We start from the raw sequence: 21,577 nt of genomic DNA on the forward strand, positions 1-21,577 counted from the left end.
CCCTGTAGCTAATTGTGCAGGGCAAATCTGGTTATATTGATAGAAGATAAATAAAGATAAGAATTTCTAACTCATTGTGTGCTTTATCGTGAATCTATCTGTTGATTATGTTCTGAATCTTTACACAGTCTTTAAGAATTGTGACTGCACGCACTAGCTTTTATTGTTAAATGTTTGCTTAAAGACTGTAAGTAGAAGATCAAATCTGTAATAATTTCATTAATAAGAAAGTGCATCTGTACGGATCTACGCGGAAGCCCGACAGTGGTATAGAGTCATGCATGGACGCAAAATGGTTCACGACCCCTCCAGACCACATCAAGATATCCCAAGGGTGTGGAAACCTGGTACCAGCACCCTCCCCTACTACCTCGGGTGAGACTTTAGTCTGCGCTCTGCGGACTATTGCCGAAGGGGCTGGTAGTGCAGGATTTGTTTGGCTAATAACTCTTTTGAACCTGGGTCAGGTCTGAACAAGCCAACATTCTCTTATATCTCTTGGCCCTTAAGTTAAGTTACCAAGGGTGGAGAAGAAACAAATATTTTTTGGTTTGAGTCACAACAATAGGAATTCGATGAGATGAAACACTTCCTTTCCTCTTCACCCATGCTAACCCTACCAGACATGCGAAAACCATTTGAGATTGAGGCAAATGCCTCTGACTATGTTATTGATGCAGTCCTCATTCAACAAGGAAATTTGGTGGCCTATCACAGTGAGAAACTCTTTGATATTTTCAATAAATATCCCAACTATGATAAGGAGATGTGTTCCATCATGCAAGCCTACCGAAAATGGAAACATTATATTATGGGGAAGGAGATGATCATCCACATGAATCACAAGCCTCTTCAATTTATGCAGAAATAAGGGAAGTTACAAAACAACCGTCATTATAAATAGTACAATACCTATAACAATTCCATCTAAATATCAAATACAAGAAGGGTAGCACTAATCATGTCATGGAATTCCTTAGTTGACCTTAAATTGCGACATTGATCACCATTCTTAACTCTTATGGGCATGAGACCTCTGGATGACCAAAACTATAGAACAATGACTTGGAATTCACCACCACATACCATATGTTGATTGCACATGATAAAGTTCTAAACTTCCACCTCTAGGATGCATTGTTGTGCTACCTAAGACACCTTCGTGTTCCTTCAAGTGAGCATGCCAAGCTAATCTGGGAAGCACATTATAGTCGAGTAGCAAGTCACTTTGGTGTGGATAAAATAATGGCAGTATTGTATAAGTGATTTTATTGGCAAAAACTTCAATAAGATATTTGCAAGTATCTTAGGTCCTACACCTCCTAAACCATTTCCAAACCAACCATTAAGAAGCAAGTCATGTACACCCTTATGCTTACTCCTAACCAACTTTGGGAATCCATGTCAATGGATTATATTTTTGGCATTCCTTCTACCAAGCATGATAATGACTATATGTTTGTGGTTTGGTTATATAATTTCTAGGATGACCATCCTGATTGCCTGCATAAAGAGTATCACAACAGAAGCCACCTCCAAAATCTTCTTTGATGGGTGTGGGTACATTTTGGGATCCTAAAAACCATCAAGATGATAGGTTCCTAAGTGCGTTATGGTCAAGCCTCTGGTCATTGTTGGACACCAAGCTCACCAAATCAACTACCTTCCACTCTTAGATTGATGGCTAGATAGAAATCATCAACAGGATGATCGTGCACATTTTTCTCATGCGCAACTCCAAGAATACATGCATAAGGGATGAGTATCTCCCCTATGTTCAACATAGATATAACAGATCTTTCCATAGCTCAACTCACCACAACCCCTTTCAGGATAGTGGGCCTAGGATTTCAACCATTAGATCACATTGATGTGACACTAACCCTTGCAATCACACAGCTAGAATATGCACATGTTGGGTTGTGTTATATTCTTTCCACGACTAGCCCATGTAGTTAACTGGGGGGTTAGAAGGGGGGCAGAGCCCCCCTTCGTTGCATCGATTGCGTAGTGGGGGGAGTCACAGGGGGTTTGAGGGGTGTAGGTAACCCCACTCTATGGGGTCCGGGGCAGCACCATGGAAAATTTTGGTTTTGGACCCTATGTTAGGTTGGGTGGACCTACCTATGATTTTGTGCATGATTTTCGCACATGTTTTTTCGGTCCATGGTATTGAATGCTTCAGCATGTATAAATATGTATTGTAACATTGAAAGGAACATAATGAAAAATCAAGCTTGGAGTCTCGGTTTTGGGATGCAGTGGAAAATCTCTGTGTATATGTGTTTTATGTGTTATTCTTATTATCACTCCAAGAAACTCTCCTAGCTTGTAGCTCGGAGATGCCTGGCAACATATAATCTTCAATATTGTTCTCTGAACTATTTCAGTAAATGATGGTTTGGATCAAGTTAGATAACCATTTCAACTATGTTTTCACTCAATGCATGCATGAACACTATCACCAATACAAGGCTTTAGACCACTAATGCTAAATAAGTTATAAATTCAATGGATAGATGGAGAATACTGAATATACTAGCAAATTGCATACATAAGCATACGTCAATGGCTAGCTACAAGCAGCAAAAGAGAGTATTGACTGTACTGGCATATGCATATATGACCACATATGGATGGCTAGTTACAGGAAACAAAGAAGCTTGCAAATCTAATATATCAAAGCAGAGATAAGATGAAAATTATCTGGCCTTAGACACAAAGAAAACATGAACAAACTGTTCAAGTGCAAGCATAGAACAACAAAGAGAATGGACATTGAACATATAATGGCAAAAGAAGATTATATTGCTAGAATGAAGATGAGAAGCTTGAATGAACAGAGGAGGAATAATCTCCAAAAGTTTAACCTGTATTACATATTGCTTTAAACTACTTATAGCTTGTTTATAATGCTCCTGAGCTCTAAGATGTTCGGAGTCTTAACTTGCTTGATATGCATTGTTAACTGATTTGATGCCCTCTAGGCAAGCATGGGATCGAAGTTTCCTGCTTCTGATAGTAGAGTAACCACTTTCAAATATTTTTGGTGGCTTGTTGCGCTGTCTGGGAGTTCCCCTGTGCTAGAGGTGCTCCATAACGTTTGTTGGTGTGGCTGTTGTGCTGTTTGAGCTCCCTAATCTTTTTGCTTCGGGCTACAGCATGTTGTGACCCTTCTCTCTCCCTTTCTAGGCTCTGTTTCCTAGCAAACTGTCTCCTGGGCGCTATTATATGTTGAGATAGGTCTTGGGGCCTTTGTGTTTCCATTTAAACTGCAAACAGTGACTGTTTTGGTTATAAACAACAAAAATGCTGCAACATTGATAAATCCCGTCCTCTGTGTGTATTTTGGACTTCAAAAGTCCTAAAATATGGTTTAATTACCCATCAGGTCTGCCCTCATCGCCATCGCAAGTCACATTCGGCCTGGCCTGTGTATTTCCCTTATATAATGAAATACGCAAAAACACTGAAAAATGCATGAAAGAATTCTTTGGCGGAATTAAGATATCATATATTCTACTTCTCGGACCCTTTCAGGTCTGGCGCTCATCGCAATCGCACTGGCCAATGCTCCCTTCGTATTTTTGTTATACAATGAAAATACATGAAATACATTAAAAATGGGCCTCCTGCAGACTTGAAAATATATCCATTTTGCTTCCCGAAACCCTTTCGGGTTCAGGTTTTATTGCATCGGCACTGTCCCTATTTCCCTTTGTATTTCATTACATAATGAAATACACAGGAAATACATTAAAAATGGCCTGGGCACGGACTTCAAATATTATCAAATATTGTATTACATAACCGTCGGGTCCGGTTATCGCATTGCAAATACGTATGTGCATAGGCCCCGCCCCTTGGTATAGCGCCGATGCGATATCGGCGATGCGATAAATCGCAATCACTGCTGGCCAATGCTCGGGTCCTTTATATAACATAACCTATGCCCCTGCCGATGTGACCCGTCGATCCGATCATCAGTGATCTCTGATCGGCAGTGTCATGCGCCTGCCTTTAGACTGTCCCCTCTGCTCAGCCGATTGCGATTAGTCGCCTAGATCTGGGCCATTGATTAGCCAGATCTAATGGCGGCTATTCATCCCTCTGTTTAAGCCTGTGTTTGTGGGTTTTTCATGGTTTTTAAAGCATTTTAGCCTCCCGATAGTGCATTTCTACCCTTCCAAGGGCTTTCCTCTTGCGCTGATTTTGATCATTAGATGATCTTTGAGCAAAAATTGAAGATTTCAAGGGCATTAATGGACTCATTGGCATGTTTTTAAGCAACTTTGGAGACTCTAAGAGCCTATATGGATCCATTTGTGGGCCTTTTGCCAGCAAGGCTAACACTGTCTCCTTCTAGGGATGAAATCCTCCCTGTGAGGTTTTAAGGATCATAGATTAATGCCTTTCCTAAAAAAACAAATTCAAATCTTCCATCTAGTGTTTCATTGGGCATGGAGTCTATTTTGCAAATGAAATAAAAACTGGAAAAAACATATTTACAATGACAAGGTTTTAAAGCCTTAAACGAAATAAAGTTTCAAGAACCGCCCATTTATTGGGCTACCAAAAGTATCTCCTCCTTCCAAGCTGTGCAGAATGAATGCATTGTTCTGCTGAACTTGAGCAATGACAAGAGGACCTGTCCATAAGGAGTAAAACTTTCCATGATTACCTTTCTTTTCCTTAAATGCATCCCATTTAAGCACCCAATCGCCAACTTTGAAATTGTCCACTTTCGCCTTCCTGTCAGAGGTTTCTTTGATTTTCTTCTGATGAGATTTTGACTTCTCAACTAGCTACTTTCTAATCTGCTGTAGTTCAACCAGGTTATTCATTCTTCTTACCATATCATTCTCTTCATCTTGTTCTTCTTGCAAGAAATTAGCCACAGGGAGAATGAGTTGGATGGGGAAAACAACATCAGTGCCATAAACCAGTTTAAACGGAGAATTCCCTTTGGAATTTTTGAGGGTAACTATGTCAGCCCATAGTGCAGACTTCAACTTGGAATCCCAGCTCTTTTTGTTGTCTTCTAACAGCTTTTTTGATTACCCTTACTAGACTCTTGTTAGATGATTCTTCCAGGCCATTTCCTTGAGGATAATATGAGGTAGAATGCACCACTTGAATCCCCATGAATTCAGTCATGTCCACCAATTCTTTTGCCTTGAATGTTGCTGCATTATTAATGACTAGTTTGGTTGGGCAACCAAATCTAGTGAAAATATTATCATTCAAGAACTTTATGACAACTTGATGATTGACATTCTTAGTGGGTATAGCCTCAATCCACTTGGTGAAATAATCAGTGGCTACTAAGATCCATTTATGTTGGCCACTAGAATGTGGGTTGATCTCACCTATAAAGTCCAAGCCCCACTGCTGGAAGGGACCATTGACATGTATTGGCTTCAAGGGTAGAGATTTTAGCTGCTGTCATCTTGCAAACCTCTGGGACTTGTCACAAGCTTTTACAAAAGAAAACACATCAGAGAACAGAGTAGGCCAATAATATCTAGCTCTCAAGATTTTGTGAGTTGTGGTTTTCCAATAATGATGCCCTCCATAGATGCTAGAATGGAACTAGTGTATGACTTCCACAGATTGTTATTTATCTAAACACCTCAAGAGGATTCTTGATGGGTATTTCTAATAAAGAAGATTTTTATTAATGTAGAATTTCGCTGATATGAGTTTAATGGCACGAGCTTGACTTGAGCTAAGCCCTGGAGGGACTTCTAGCTTTTGCAAAAAATGAACTATGTTGTAATACCATTCACATGTGGCTAGATTTTCAGCCAAAGACTGGTTCTGCTTTTACTCTTCTACTGCTCCCTCTGTCTACTCATCATCTAAATTTAGACCCATGGAATTTATGTCTAACAAGCTGCAATTTTATTTAGCCATAAGTTTAGCCAAGCCCTGGCCTTTGATAAGATTAGTGGGCTTCGCCTCTATGTTAAATTCAATGAATTTTGTAATCCATTTAGCTCTCTTCCCATCAATATCTGGCTGAGTTAAGACATCTTTTACTGAAGCCGAAGGTACATATGCAACTACTTTGGAATGCGGAATATAAATTCTGAATGCATTTAAAGATTTTATGAGAGCATAAGCTTGTTTTTCAATAAGGTCATACCTTAGTTCAGCATGCCTTAAAGTTTTGCTGAAAAAGGCCACGGGGTGCTCTATGTCTTCATTGTTTTTCTGCAATAGAACTACTGCAAAAGTATCATAAGAGGCAAAAGAGAAGATACAAAACTCCTTTATGCAATCTAGGTTGATTAGAGTGGGAGCTTCCATGATAGATTGCTTGATGGCTTCAAAAGAGCTTCTTGAAGCATCAATCCATTTTATTTCTAATCCTTTCTTCAGCATGGAAGTGATGTTCTTTAAAAGTTATGCAAAGTTTGGAATGAACCTCCTTAGGAAGTTAATCTTACCCAGGAAGGATTGAATGTCCCTTTTTGACCTTGGGATGGACAATGTCTAAATGGCTTGAACCCTTGCCGGATCAATCTTCACACCTTTAGCAGAAACAATATGTCCCAGAAGTTTGCCTTCTTCTAGAGCAAACTGTGACTTCTTTAGGTTCACTAAAATTCCAAATTGTCTACACTTTAGGAAGACCTTCTTCACATGTTGTAAATGGTCATTGTGGTTACTGGAGAAGATTGTTATGTCATCAAGATAAATAAGGACAAACTTGTCCTTCTCTCCCACAAAGGCTATGTTCATGGCCCTCTGAAAAGTAGCCCCAGCATTCATCAGCCTGAAAGGCATATTGGAGTACATGAAAGTGCCCCAAGGAGTAATGAAGGCAATCTTTTCCTGATCTTCAATACGTACAACAATTTGATTGTAACCTGAAAATCCATCTAAGAAAGACATGACTCTAGCCCCTGAAACTCTTTGCAACAAGTGTTCCATCTTAGGCAGGGGATAGTTATCTTTTTTAGAGCAATTGTTTAGATTTCTAAAGTCGACACAAAGCCTAATTTCTCCATTTTTCTTTCTTACTACCACAATGTTAGTTATCCACTTTGAATACCTTAGGGGAACTATGATTTTGGAATCCAACAGCTTCTTGATTTCTTTCTCAATCAAAGGCAATAAGAGAGGGCTGATAGGTCTTAATTTCTGCTTAAAAGGGGTGGTGTTCTTTTCTAGTGGGATCTTATGCTGAATGATGTTCGTATCATAGGTTTTGAGATCACTATATTCCCAGGAAAAAATATCAGCAAATTGCTTCATGAGGGTGCAATATTCGGAATTCTGGGTAGAGGACAATTGAGTGGGCAGATTTATGTATTTCATATGGGTTGAGCTCCCTATATTGTGTTTACAAACAACAGACTCATTCTCTGTTTTGGTCGTCTTAGAGGGAACATCGTTTTGGTCGAAAAACTTCTCTAGAGGCACTAATCCCTTTGGTATATGGTTACTAGGCAGCTAGATGATGCTTCCTCGGCCAATCTCATTTTTTAACTTGGGCTGGCCGCATTCTCCCATGGCTTCATTTTCCTGATCAATGTGTGTTTCAGAAAATTCCTCAACGACTTGCAAAAACCTATTAATTTCCTCATCATCTTCAAAAACTCTCCAATATTTGACATTGTCAGGCAGAGATGGTTTGTATTTTACCTGAACTTCATATGTCAATTTAGGAGGCAAGGGAGGAATAAACGTGCTAGCAGACACAACAAGGGAGTCGGCAAGCTGATTCTTCATTCTTGGAATATAAGAAATGTTAAAATCATTAAAAGAATCCTTGAGCCTCCATACCTCATCTTTGTATGCTTTCAGCCTTGGATGCTTAGCTTGGAAAGTTTTATTGACCTGCTGAATAATGAGGTCTACATCTCCAAACACTTTCAAGCCTTTGATACCCATTTCTTTAGCAGCATTAAGCCCAGAATCAAGGCTTCGTACTCTGCTATGTTGTTTTTGACCTGAAAGGTTAATTTGAAAGATAAATGAATATATTCTTATGCTAGGGACACAAGGACTACACCTACCCTTGCAGCTTATTTAGAGAAAGCTCCATTGAAGAACATGTCCCAAATATGTGGGCCTTCTTCTTCGGTGATTTGGAAAACTGGTTTTTTAAGTTGCGTGGAGGCCAACTGGGATTCTTCAATATGGAGAATACATGCTCCAAAATCAATGTTAATGGCATAGATGGATGGTTAGTAGGGTTCTTCTCATCGCTAATGATATAAGCCAACTGCGCCTCTCTGTATAATCTCTTGCTCTCACCTCCGAAAGCTAGGACAGTAGCATAGGATAGATCATTTTGTAATGATCCACTTAATCTCTTGATCCAACCTCTGGAAAGTAACATGCCAAAATTGGGGGGTACATCAGCTACCACAATATCCATGATCATGCTTTTCGTAGGCAGCTGAGATAACGTGATGGCTAGGTCCTTGATTAATCCTAGACATTTCAATTTTCTAGAGTCAAAAGAAAACAGGTCATGATAAGGCTCAGTGATGTCAAGACCCAACTCATCCATGATAGCCTTGGGCATTAGATTATGGCTGGCTCTAGTGTCCAAAAGGTAGTTGTGAAGATGAGAAGCTTGAATGAACAAAGGAGGAATAATCTCCAAAATTTGAACCTCTATTACATCTTACTTTAAACTATTTATAGCCTATTTACAGTGCTCCTGAGCTCTAAGAGGCTTGGAGTCTTAATCTTCGTGATATGCATTTGATGCCCTCTAAGAAAGCATGGGATCTGAGTTTTCGTCTTTTGACAGCAAAGTAACCGCTTTCAAATATTTTTGGTAACTTGTTGCGCTGTCTGGGAGTTCTCCTGTGCCAGAGGTGCTCCATAACATTTGTTGGTGTGGTTGTTGTGCTATCTGAGCTCTCTGATCTTTTTGTTTCAGGTTGAAGCATGCTATGGCCCTTCTCTCTCCCTTTCTAGGCTCTGTTTCACGGAAAACTGTCTCCTGGGCATTGTTATATGGTGAAATAGGTCTTGGGGCCTTTGTGTTTCCCTTTAAACTACAAACAGTGACTGTTTTGGTTATAAACAATGAAAATGCTGCAACACTAATAAATCCTGCCCTCTCTGTGTATTTTAGACTTCAAAAGTCCTAAAATATGGTTTAATTACCCATTAGGTCTGCCCTCGTCCCTATCGTAAGTCGCATTTGGCCTGGCCTGTGTATTTCCCTTATATAATGAAATACATGAAAACACTGAAAAATGCATGAAAGAATGCTTTTGCGGACTTCAGATATCATATATTCTACTTCCTAGACCCTTTTGGGTACAGGGCTCATCGCAATCGCACTGGCCAATGCTCCTTTGTATTTTCATATATTTTACTTCCTAGACACTTTTGGGTCCAGGGCTCATCGCAATCGCACTGGCCAATGCTCCTTTGTATTTTCATTATGCAATGAAAATACATGAAATACATTAAAAATGGGCCTTCTGCAGACTTGAAAATATATCCATTTTGCTTCCTGAAACCCTTTCGGGTCCGGGTTTTATCGCATCGACGTTGTCCCTGTTTCCCTTTGTATTTCATTACATAACGAAATACACGGGAAATACATTAAAAATGGCCTGGGCGCGGACTTCAAATATTATCAAATATTGTATTACATAACCATCGGGTCTGGTTATCACATCGCAAATACATATGTGCATAGGCCCCGCCCCTTGGTATAGCGCCGATGCTATATCAGTGATGCGATAAATTGCAATCACTACTCGCCAATGCTCAGGTCCTTTATATAACATAACCTATGCCCCCCGCCGATGCAACCCACCGATCCGATCATTGGCAATCGCTGATCGATGGTGTCATGCGCCCACCTTTAGACTGTCCCCTCTACTCGGCCGATTGCGATTATCCACCTAGATCTAGGCCATTGATTGGCCAAATCTAACGGCTATTGTTCATCCCTCTATTTAAGCCTACTTTTTGTGGGTTTTTCATGTTTTTTGAAGCATTTTAGCCTCCTAGTAGTGCATTTTTGCCCTTCCAAGGGCTTTCCTCTTGCGCTGATTTTGATCATTAGATGATCTTTGAGCAAAAATTGAAGATTTCAAGGGCATTAATGGACTCACTGGCATGTTTTTAAGCAACTTTGGAGACTCTAAGAGCTAATATGGATCCATTTGTGGGCCTTTTACCAGCAAGGCTAACAATGCTCTCACATTGTTTATTTTCTGTGTTTTAGAATTCATATGCAGGTAATTTCTTTACAGGGTTAAAACCTACATTTGGTATCAGAGTTGTTTTGGCTTTAAGGGGACACCTTTGTTGCTGAGGGGTTTCGCTCGGGCCTGTGGTAGACCCTGTTTAGTGGGAGATCTACGAGAACGATTCTAGTGGTGAAAGAAGATGGCAAGTAGTGGAAAGATAAAGATCGAGAAATTTAATGGTCAGAGTTTTGAGTTATGGAAACTCAAGATGGAGGATCTGTTGGTGGATAAAGATCAGTGGATCATGGTAGATCTGGGCACTAAACCAATGGGAGTGTCCGATGAAGAATGGAAGAATTTGGATCGGAAGGCAAAGAGCACAATATGATTGTGTGTCTCAAATTCAGTATTGTTGAATGTATCAGGGGAAGCTACGACAAAGGTTTTGTGGGACAATTTAGGGACTTTGTACCAATCTAAGTCTCTGGTGAATAAACTATTCATGCAGAAAAAGCTGTATAACCTAAGGATGAAAGATGGAGACTCGGTGATAGAGAATCTGAACACATATAATATTGTGGTAAGTCAGTCATCACCTATTGATATTAAAATTTTAGATGAAGATAAGTGCATTAGTTTGTTGTGTTCTCTACCAGATTCGTGGGATAATCTAGTTATTGCAATAGATAGCAATGCAACGGCCTTCTAGTTTGATGAAATAGTCTCATCCTTGCTGACGGAGGAGATGAGATGGAAAAATATGGAGAGCCAGGATGGTGATGCCTTGTCTATATGAGGATGGTCCCAGAACAGAAGCAAAAATAAGTCATCGAGTGGGAGATCTAAATCTAGAGGAAGATCTAAATCTCCAAGAAAACCTGTAAAGGTGGTGTGCTGGAAATGCGGAAAGGAAGGGCACTACAAAAGGGACTGTAAATCTAAAGTTCGTGATAAAGGAAAGGGATCTGATGATGCTCACTTTGCAGAGGTGAAAACCACCTCAGATTAAGGTGGGTATGTGTACTTGGCTTCTTCAAGTACACATGTAGATCATGCGGCATGGTTGATTGACTTAGGTGCATCCTTTCACTTCACTTCCCACAGAGAGTGGTTCTGTGAGTATGAGAAATACGATAGTGGTGATGTCTTCTTAAGGGATGATAGGAAGGTTAGAATCATTGGTTGCGGAAAAGTAAAGTTGAAGTTGCAAGGTGGAAGGGTTAGAACACTTCTAGGTGTTCTGCATATTCCTGCATTGGCCAGAAATCTGATTTCTGTAAGCAAGTTGGATGATGCAGGTGTAAAAATAGTGTTCAAGAAGGATACCTGCAAGATGGTTCGAGAAGCACTGGTATTGATGCGTGGAGTTCGGATTGGAACTCTGTACAAGCTGCAAGGTTGCACGGTTTTTGATGGGTGCAACAATTTTGTGGTTGCTGAAAGTGGAGCAGAAAATCTAGTGGTCTCCGGAGAGAAGACCATGTTGTGGCATCAAAGGCTTGGACATATTGGAGAGAAGGGCCTTCGAATACTTCATGGCAAAGGTATGGTAGAAGGTATGAGTAATATCTCTCTGGATTTTGATTTATGTGAAAATTGTGTATATGGGAAGCAGAATCGGGTGAGTTTCCCCTCTGGTGATAAGAGGGTGAAACAGATATTAGAGCTTGTGCACAGTGATGTATTTGGACCTGTGAAGGTTTCATCACTGGGTATGTCTGTGTACTATGTATCATTTATAGACGACTTCTCAAGGAATACATGGATATATTTCCTTAAGAAGAAATCTGAAGTCTTTGACAGGTTTAAAGAATTTAAGGCTCTGGTGGAAAACCAGACAGAGAAGAAGATAAAGGTGCTGAGGACAAATAACGGTGGAGAGTTTTGCAGTAATGAGTTTGAAGAAATCTGTAAGAAGTGTGGTATAGCACAGCAGAAGACTACTCCATATACACCTCATCAAAATGGAGTTGCAGAGAGAATGAACAGGATGTTGATGGAAAGGTAAGAAGCATGATCAGTGGTGCTGGGTAAGGACATGAATTCTGGGCAGAGGCAGTGGAGACTGCATGTTACTTGGTCAACAGGGCACCTTCATCAGCATTGGAGGATAAGACTCCACAAGAGGTATGGCATGGTAAGAAACCCTCTCTTTCACATCTGAGGGTATTTGGATGTGATGCATATGTACATCTTCCAAAGGAGAAAAGAATAATGTTGGATAGTGTTAGGTTCCTATACCAATAGGAGTCATAATTTTTGAATAGCTGAGATCAAATATGTAATATGTACATACCTTTTCTTTCTACAAATATTTTCCATATTAAAAAAAAAAAGAATGTAAAGAGGGTATGTCCTAAAAGAAAAATCAAAGGACAAAAAGAATAAAAAAGGTCAAAAAAAAAAATGAACCCCAAGAAAGAAAAATACCAAAAGTGTGCAAGACAAAATGCCACTACTATTTACTTTTGATGTAGAATAAAAGATTGAGTGTAGCTTGTTACCTTTGCCATAATCCATGGATGGTCAAAATGTTTAAACTTGGCTATTTCATGTTTTCAATTTTATGCTTAGAGATAGAGAATAAAATTTGACCAAACTGTTTAATCTTGGCAGATAATTAGATTATGTAGAGTGAATAAAAGGAGCTCAATTGTTTAAACTAAGCCCTTGGATGTAATAAGGTTAGACTTAGATAGATTAGTTGTGTAAAATAAAAGAAAAAGTTTTGGTAAAGGGTTTTCTAGCTTAAGTTCACCCTAATAAAGAGAAGTAAAAATGGTAGGATGAGTAGGTGGGTAAGTAGAAGAATGGTTGCAGAATTGTGATGATTGTTAGATAAAAGCATGTTGATCACCTTCATCATCAAAGTTCCAAGTATTATAATAATTGGGCATGTATCAAATCTACAAAGTCAAATTAATTAACCTCCCTCACTCATTACACTTTTCACTTAACTAATTTCCAAGAAAAGTCTTAAGTACCTAAAATCTTAAGTCAAAGGGGCTCAGAGCATTTCTCTGACTTCTGGAGGGACTAGATCCTCGCCCTAATGACTTATAGACGTTAAGTACAAAAAATCCCCTCAGAAACATCTACCCCTCTTCACTCCCCCTCATTCCCCTCATAAAACCCCTTTTCCTAAGTTTTAAACTCTATTTTCCTAAGAGAAAGCAATTACTCTCATGTAAACCCTTTTTCCTAAAAAACCCTCAAAAATTACCTTTTTAGCCTAAGTTACAATGTGTTTATGAAAAGCAAATGAGTTAGATACATTACACTTAACACTAAAACCCATTCTCCACCATCTTCATATTAATTTCTGACACTTATATATGTATTAAATCCCAAAAAGAAATATAAACCATTCCCGTATATATATCAATAAAACCATTATATTAATACCCCACCCTGAAAGTTTGAAATATAAACTTTATGAATAAAACCTGACATAATTAATCAATCCATGGTTAATTACAAGTCAAACCGTCCACTAATGAAATCACCCTTGATGCCCTTAATCCACTATAATCCGTGATTAATTAAAACCCGCCGCTTTTAAACCCTCACCAAGCCCCCCCACTACCGTTCATGCATCTTCACGAACCGACCACCGCCTGATTTTCCCCCATCAAATCTAACGATCCTCGTTGATTTCGCAAGGCATTCGTAGACCAACCTTTACCTGCCCGATATGGGTGGTTTCTTGTTGGGCCTCAAGGCTATGTGGCACCCAATGAATGGCATCAGGAAGCCTCCCCGCAATACCAACAAGTGCCCAAAAGCTGTGTAAAACAAATCGCTTACCGCCTGCCCACTACGTGACAAACTGTCTACTGTTCCGTTCGTGCCATTTTTTAAAAGTTTGACCGTTAAAGTTCAAACCCTAAGAACCTAGGTTTTCTCACCCTTCGCCCATTCTACTGTGTAAACTTATGAAACCCTTCTGCTCCACCTGAAGCCTCTGCTAACCAATTCAAGCATGGTTTACCTCCCGAAATCACTTTGGACTCACTCCATAGACCTATAAAGCTCGATAAATCCATTAATGACCCTCCCTATCAACCCAACGTTTTCCTAATAGTTTGTTTTATTTTACAGGTGATCAGAAGACTGCAGCCTTGGATAAATAGTTTTAATACTAGTCATAAGACCTGTTTACTCCGAGATTGTTATCAAATCTATTCAAACAGAGATGGAAAATAAAACATACAGTTAAAAGACAAGCAGAGGAAACATGAAATTAAATGATTTACTGTTGAAATAGACAGTAAAAACCTAAAATATACAGTGAAGGTAAAAGGACACAGTAAAGAACAGTCAAAGTGTATCAGGGTTAAAAAGTATCAGATTGAAGACCAAATCAAGTAAATTAGCTAGCATGAAGATAAACAACAGGGAAGACAGTTACAAAACATATAGATTCATGTCAAAGTGAAGACAGATGAAAAAACAGAGCAGTAAAAGTAAACAGTAAAAGTAAACATGGAGACAGTAAGGGTTAAATAGAGATGAAAACACTTTCACTAGCAACAATGAAGTTTATCCAAACTAAAAGTGAAAACCAGCTAAAAGAAATTTAAGGTTAAAAGATGAAATCAGAGCAGAAATGGTACATGAGCAGAAATGGTACATTCTTCATAAATTTCCTGTTTAAGTCATAGTTTTTCAGAAACTATTGTGACCAATGAAAGATATATTTTGAGATACTGGAGGAGGATTTTGTTCCTAAAAGGCTAATATACAAAAAAATATCTCATGTTTTATACAGGTATTACCAAAAGGGAGATAAGTGCATATCTTCAGAGCCTAGTTTTTGGACTGTGCAAAGTCCTGTTTTTGACATCTTTTTGCAGAGAATATTGTGAACATCTGGAGCTTAATTTTGGGAAACTAAGAGAGGTTTATCTCAATAACATACTTATATACAATAAACTCTTTCACTTTTTACATATCTATCTCGGATTGAGATATACAAGCATATCATTGGACCCTAAGTTTGCAGAATTTCTGGGGCAAAATGCACAAAGGAAGGAGGCAGTTAGTGACTTGGAAGCCTCATCATCACTTAAGAGTTGCTATCAAATTCGAATTTCTCTTCTTTGTCACCATAAATCCATAAACATAGTGCCAAATAGATTCATTAGTTTTGAGTGTCCTTTATTTAAGTTCTATTAATGTAAAACAGTTTGAGATATTTGTAAAACCAATCTTGATATTTCTTCAAGATATTTCAGTTTAGAATTAGTATAAATACTTCTTCATTTGAAGTATTTTGTGTGGATTCAAAGAAATTTCTATAGACATTTCATATCAAGCTAAAGATCTATTGTAATCAAGATTGGATTGGCTTGTTGGATCATGCAATAAAGTTAAAGACATTTCACAGGATTCTTGTGCACAGTGGAAATCAAATAAGTATTATCTCTTCATGTTTATTACTGTTATCTCTTCATGTTTATGAATATTCACATGTTTCTCTATTAAATTTGAATGGTGAACAATGAATGGTATTTCAGAATTAGCTTTAATGCTCTCTGCCTTGACTGTTTACTTTCTCACTGTTTTCTACTAAACTATCTTAGTTTGGGAATTCTTAATTGCTCCCTTACTTCCGTAGTCCCCCCCAATTTGGTCCATAGTAAAGGATTCTTAGTTTCCCTTTGCTATAGATCATCGTTCTTTTCTTCATCTTGATCCCAGTTTAAGGATTATTGATTGCCTTTTTACCCTGGTTAGGACTACCTTATCCATTTGGACCTGCAAATTTGCTTTTTACTGTGCTAGCCTGCCTTGTGAACTCCTAACTTTAGAAATTGATCTGATTCAGTTAAGCCACTCTTTGATTGACTCCATAGCCCAATGGCTTGAAGGCTTTCTCTGCCCATCTGTTCCCAGAATTCCACCAACCAATCAAAATCAAAACCTTATGAGCACTAAGAACTAGCCTAAAATCCCACCAAAACAAAGTTAAATTATAAAGAGAGAGCCCTCTCTGGACTTAGGTTGGCTAGAACTCGAGTCTAAAAGATTAGGTTGGTGGTTACCTCGGAAATTTATTTCTTTAACCTTGAGAGAATTCTGAGTGATAATAGATAGTAAATCTGAAAAGTGCATCTTTATTGGGTACAAGGATGGTTTAAAGGGTTATAAGCTTTAGAACCTAGTAACAAGGAAGGTTGTGTATAGCCAAGATGTGGTGTTCAGAGAGGTGAAATATGTTATTAAATATGAAGTCCAACCAAAGAAACCTGAGAAGATAGAGTTTGAGCTAAAGGAGGAAGAATCAGACTCTACAACAGAGGAGGAATCAGAATATGAAGAGCCACAAACTTTGGGTGTGAGAAGATCAGTTTGAGAAAGAAGGCAGCTAGAAAGGTATAGTCCATTTTCTTTTTGTTCAAATTTTGCTTTATCTATTATTGATGATGATCCCAGAACTGTGAAGGAAGCAGTAGATTCAGAGGATGGAAAACTATAGAAAGAGGCCATGGTTGATGAAATGGCATCTTTGCACAAAAATGAGGCTTGGGATCTAGTGGAGTTGTCGGCTGGAAGGAAACCCATTGGCAACAAATGGGTGTTCAAGAAGAAGACAAATGCATAAGGAAAGGTGGAGAAATAAAAAACTCGGTTGGTAGCAAAAGGTTATTCCCAGGTGCCGGGAACTAATTTTGGTGATATTTTTTCCCCTGTTGCCAAGGTAACTTCTATTAGATTACTTTTATCTATTGCTGTTGCTTTTGATTTTGAGGTAGAATAGATGGATGTGAAGACAACATTTCTTCATGGGGATCTGGAAGAGGATATCTACATGAAGCAACCTGAAGGCTTTGCGGTGAAGGGTAAAAAAGAATTGGTATGCAAGTTAAAGAAGTCTCCGTATGGGTTAAAATAGTCACCAAGGATGTGGTATTAGAAATTTGATACATTTATACGGGGACTTAGCTTCACCAGAAGCAAAGTAGATCACTGTGTGTATTTTAAATTAATTGGTGACCATGTTATTTATCTGGTCTTGTATGTGGATGATATGTTGTTGGTTGGAAATGACAAAGAAATTATCTAGGATTTGAAGACCCAATTGTCCTCCAAATTCGACATGAAAGATCTTGGTGCTGCAAACTATATTTTGGCCATGGAAATTAAAAGAGATTGGGCAAAGAGGAAACTCTAGTTAAACTAGAGGAAGTATATCGAGACAATATTGTATAGGTTTAATATGCAGGATAGTAAACCAGTGAAGGTTCTTATTCCTATAGGTGTAAAGTTATCTGTTGAATAGTGTCCCAAGACATAAGAAGAGGAAGAGGATATGTCCCATGTTCCATATGCAAGTGCAGTCAATAGCTTGATGTATGTGATGGTCTGTACTAGACCAGACATTGCACATGCAGTGGGAGTATTGAGCAGGTTTATGTCAAAACCAGGGAAGGAGCATTGGACAATAGTGAAGCAGGTTTTCAGGTATTTGCGTGGCACTAGTGATTATGGTTTGTGCTACCAAGGAAGACCAGGATTGGATAGAGTTTTGGATATCTGTGGCTTTGTTGATGTAGACTGGGCTGGAGATCTAGATCAAAGAAGATCTACAAGTGGGTATGTGTTTAATCTATTTGGAGGTGCAGTCAGTTGGATGAGTAAGAAACAATCTATAGTGGCATTATCAACTACAGAGGCAGAATACATGGCAGCCACTCATGCAAGCAAGGAAGCAGTTTGGTTGCAGAGATTGTGTTTAAGTATGGGGTTAAGTATGGGGTTAGTACAGGAAGCTATAAGGACAGACTGTGACAGCCAAAGTGCAATTTTCTTGGCAAAGAACCCTTCTTACCATTCAAATACAAAGCACATTGATGTTCAGTATCACTTTGTGAGGGATATGATAGAAGACAGAAAGGTGTTGCTGGTAAAGGTGGACACTTTGAAGAATACTATAGATGCATTGACAAAACATGTGAGCTCTGAGAAGTTCTCTTGGTGTGGAGAAAGAATGGGCATTGCAGGGCTGGATAAATGACTAAGCTCTCTTGTGGCCCGCTGTGGAAAGAAAACGCAAGTGGGATAATGTTGGGTTGTGTTATATTCTTTCCACGACTAGCCCATGTAGTTAACTGGGAGTTAGAAGGGGGGTGGAGCCCCCCCTTCATTGCGCCGATTGCGTAGTGGGGGAGTCACATGGGTTTTGAGGGGTGCAAGTAACCCCACTCTATGGGGTTCGGGGCAACACCCTAAAATTTTTTGGATTTGGATGCGATGGTTTTTGGTCCATGGTATTGGATGCTTCGGCATGTATAATCATGTATTGTAACATTGAAAGGAACATAATGAAAAATCAAGCTGGTAGTCCTGGTTTTCGGATCTAGGGGAAAATCTCTGTGTATATGTGTTTTATGTGTTATGCTCTCGCATTGTTTATTTTCTATGTTTTAGAATTCGTATGCAGGTAATTTCTGTACGGGGTTAAAACCTACAACCATAACCCCTTTTAGGATAGTGGGCCGAGGATTTCAACCATTAGGTCCCATTGATGTGACACTAACCCTTGCAACCACAAAGCGAGAATATGCACATGTTCAATTTGAAGCTAAAAAAGCTACCAAGTTTATTGAATAAATTCAACACATCCACGAGCAGGTCCGTGATATCTTGCATAAATCCAATACTAATTATAAATAACACCATGATCAGCATTGGGTTCCAGACATGTTTTAATTAGGAGACAAGGTTTGGTTGTATCTACAAAAGGAATGCATTGTAGGGGCCCATAGGAAGCTTCAACCACTTTAATATGGACCTTACACCATCACCAAGGTTGACATGGGTGACAATGCTTTTGAGCTAAGTATCCCCCCATTCCTTGGCTTGCACCTAGTGTTCAATATGGATCGCCTTCGGACATACTTTCCACCTTTGTTGGACACATCACAAATTGTAGTGTAGATGACACTGAAAGATCTGAACCAAGATTGCATCGAAAAAATAACAACTAATCATATTGTGTACACATATATTAAGATAACTCACCAACTAAGGAACCAATTGTATTGAATTTCCAAAGCATGCCAACTCCTACACCAATGAAAGTAGCTCACTAGGGGGGATAATATGGGGTACAAAGGGAGGTACCCAATGGAATAATGCAATAATGGGATGGGCCATAGTAATAAATAAGGTGGTTAACCCGTATCATGTAAGGGACCACAAGTAGTTAGTAATAATGTAATGGGCCCATGGTATTAGATAGATGGTATTGAGGGAACCATGGTAATGATCCATGGTATTGTATGTATGAGGACTATATAGAGGCTAGAGACTCCCCATTGAGAGATGTCAAGGATTATTGTATGAATAGGCATATGATTTGTGGAGTGTTCTCCTTCCTTAAGGAGTGAATGTATGATGTTGCCATAGCTTAAGGGTTTGATCAATAAAGTGAATCATTTCTATCTATTTCTATCTTCTTATTTCTTTAGTTTATTTTCATTGTCTTATATTTTCATATCAGATCTATAACAAGTGGTATCAGAGCACTTTCTTGGGCAAAAGTGGAGATTTTTTTTGTAATTTTTTGCAGGAACTTTTTTGGGCAGTGAGTTTGCAGATCAGATTTGTATGTTTTGGGGAAAAATCTACAAAATCTAATTATAGATCTGGATTATTTATGGAAAAATACCCAAGTTCAAAAAACAAATTGGCCGAATCGGAGTCCAGATGAAGGAGATATCACTGATCTAAAAATCAGTGGGGTTGTAAACATTTTTCAGGGTGGTGAATTTGCAGATCAGATCTATATGTTTTGGGGGAAAATATGAAGAATCTAATTGCAGATCTGGATTTTTTGTGAAAAAATAACCGATTTCAAAAAAAATCGGCCGAATTGGAGTCCGGATGAAGGAGATCTCTCTGATTTAAAAATCAGTGTTGTTGCAGACATTTTTTGGGGCAGCGAGTTTACGGTGCAGATTTGTACATTCTAGTGCAAAATATGCAAAATATAATTGTAGATCTAGATTATTTGTGAAAAAATACCCAATTTCAAAAAAACAATTGGTCAAATCAGAGTCCGGATGAGGGAGATATTGCTGATTTAAAATCAGCTATTTTTTCAGCAATTTTTTGTGACGGCGGGACAGTTGCAGCGCGAATCGGAAATTCCAGTGCCTAGATCAGGATTTATATCACATGGGAAGATGCAGAATGGTTGTTCCATTTCCGAAAATAGGTCATAATAGGGATTCTGAGCAATATTGACTGAATTGTGGCCATTTCAAATTTTCGCCAAGTAAGCGATTTGTTTTCAAAAACCCTCTTCATGGCTTATAACAGTAAGTTTTTTACAGGAAAAAATAATGGGTCTTCTATTGAAAATTTTATAGCACATCTTAAGTTTGACTTCCCAGGGTGTTGGAAGGACAAAACAGGGTATTATTTGAAAGATGAGGCTGCTATATGGTGGAAATCACTTGACAGTGAGATTCTGAAGTTATGTCGTGCTGACGAAATTGAAGAACTACTTTTGGACAAATGGTCTCATACTAGAAAGGAGGAAACCAAACAACCTAGCAAAGATTTTATTTTTGCAAGAAAGAAGGAAACCAAGAAACCTAAAGGGTTATTTTTTGTTGGTATCTCCTTATTGTAGGTTCATGGATTGATTCAGAAGGAGAAGATGATTGTGTCTATAAATCCTAGCTATAAGCATAATTTTATCAATGTTAATTTGGCAAAAAAATTGCAAGTTCCAGCCAAACACATTGAAAACACACATGTTGATGATGAGGATGTTCAAGTTTATAAGGATTTGAAGCTGTCTACGGATAAGTATGTGTTGCATGGTGATCTTTATACTTCAGATATGGATAACATGGATGTTGTTTTGGGATATCCTTGGATGGAATCTGTGGGTACTGTCAATAGTAATGTGCAGAAGAAATTCCTAAAGCTCTGGTATAAAAAGAAGAAAATTACATTGCAGGATATTTCCATTAAGACCCAGGCAGAGACTATGGAGGCAGAAGCACAAATCTCTAATGAAACTTACACATCAGATGATGAGCCTTTAATGATCGACAATCAAACACAAACAGAGACTGAAGCAAAAAGGGTTATAGGTGCTGATACATCAGATGAGGGCTCAGTGGTTGAAGTAATATTGGAAGATAAGACACCACAACATGCACCAGATAATAGTCAGGCTCCAGTAAGGGGTGAATTAAAGAAAAAGACACCGTGGGTTAAAAATTCAACATATCATCACCCACATCATCCCACAAGAAAACAACCAACAAGATGGTAACCAATTAGCCACAAGGATGACAAACCCCGCATGACAGATAGAGAGGAGCGGAGATCCACCTACTACACATCAACATAGAAGAGCTGCCACGGTCAACATC

The sequence above is a fragment of the Pinus tabuliformis genome, chromosome 1_1 (genome assembly GCF_031772625.1).
Source record: "Pinus tabuliformis cultivar Carrire ecotype Pingquan chromosome 1_1, CPIR1, whole genome shotgun sequence".
NCBI classification, from domain to species: domain Eukaryota; kingdom Viridiplantae; phylum Streptophyta; class Pinopsida; order Pinales; family Pinaceae; genus Pinus; species Pinus tabuliformis.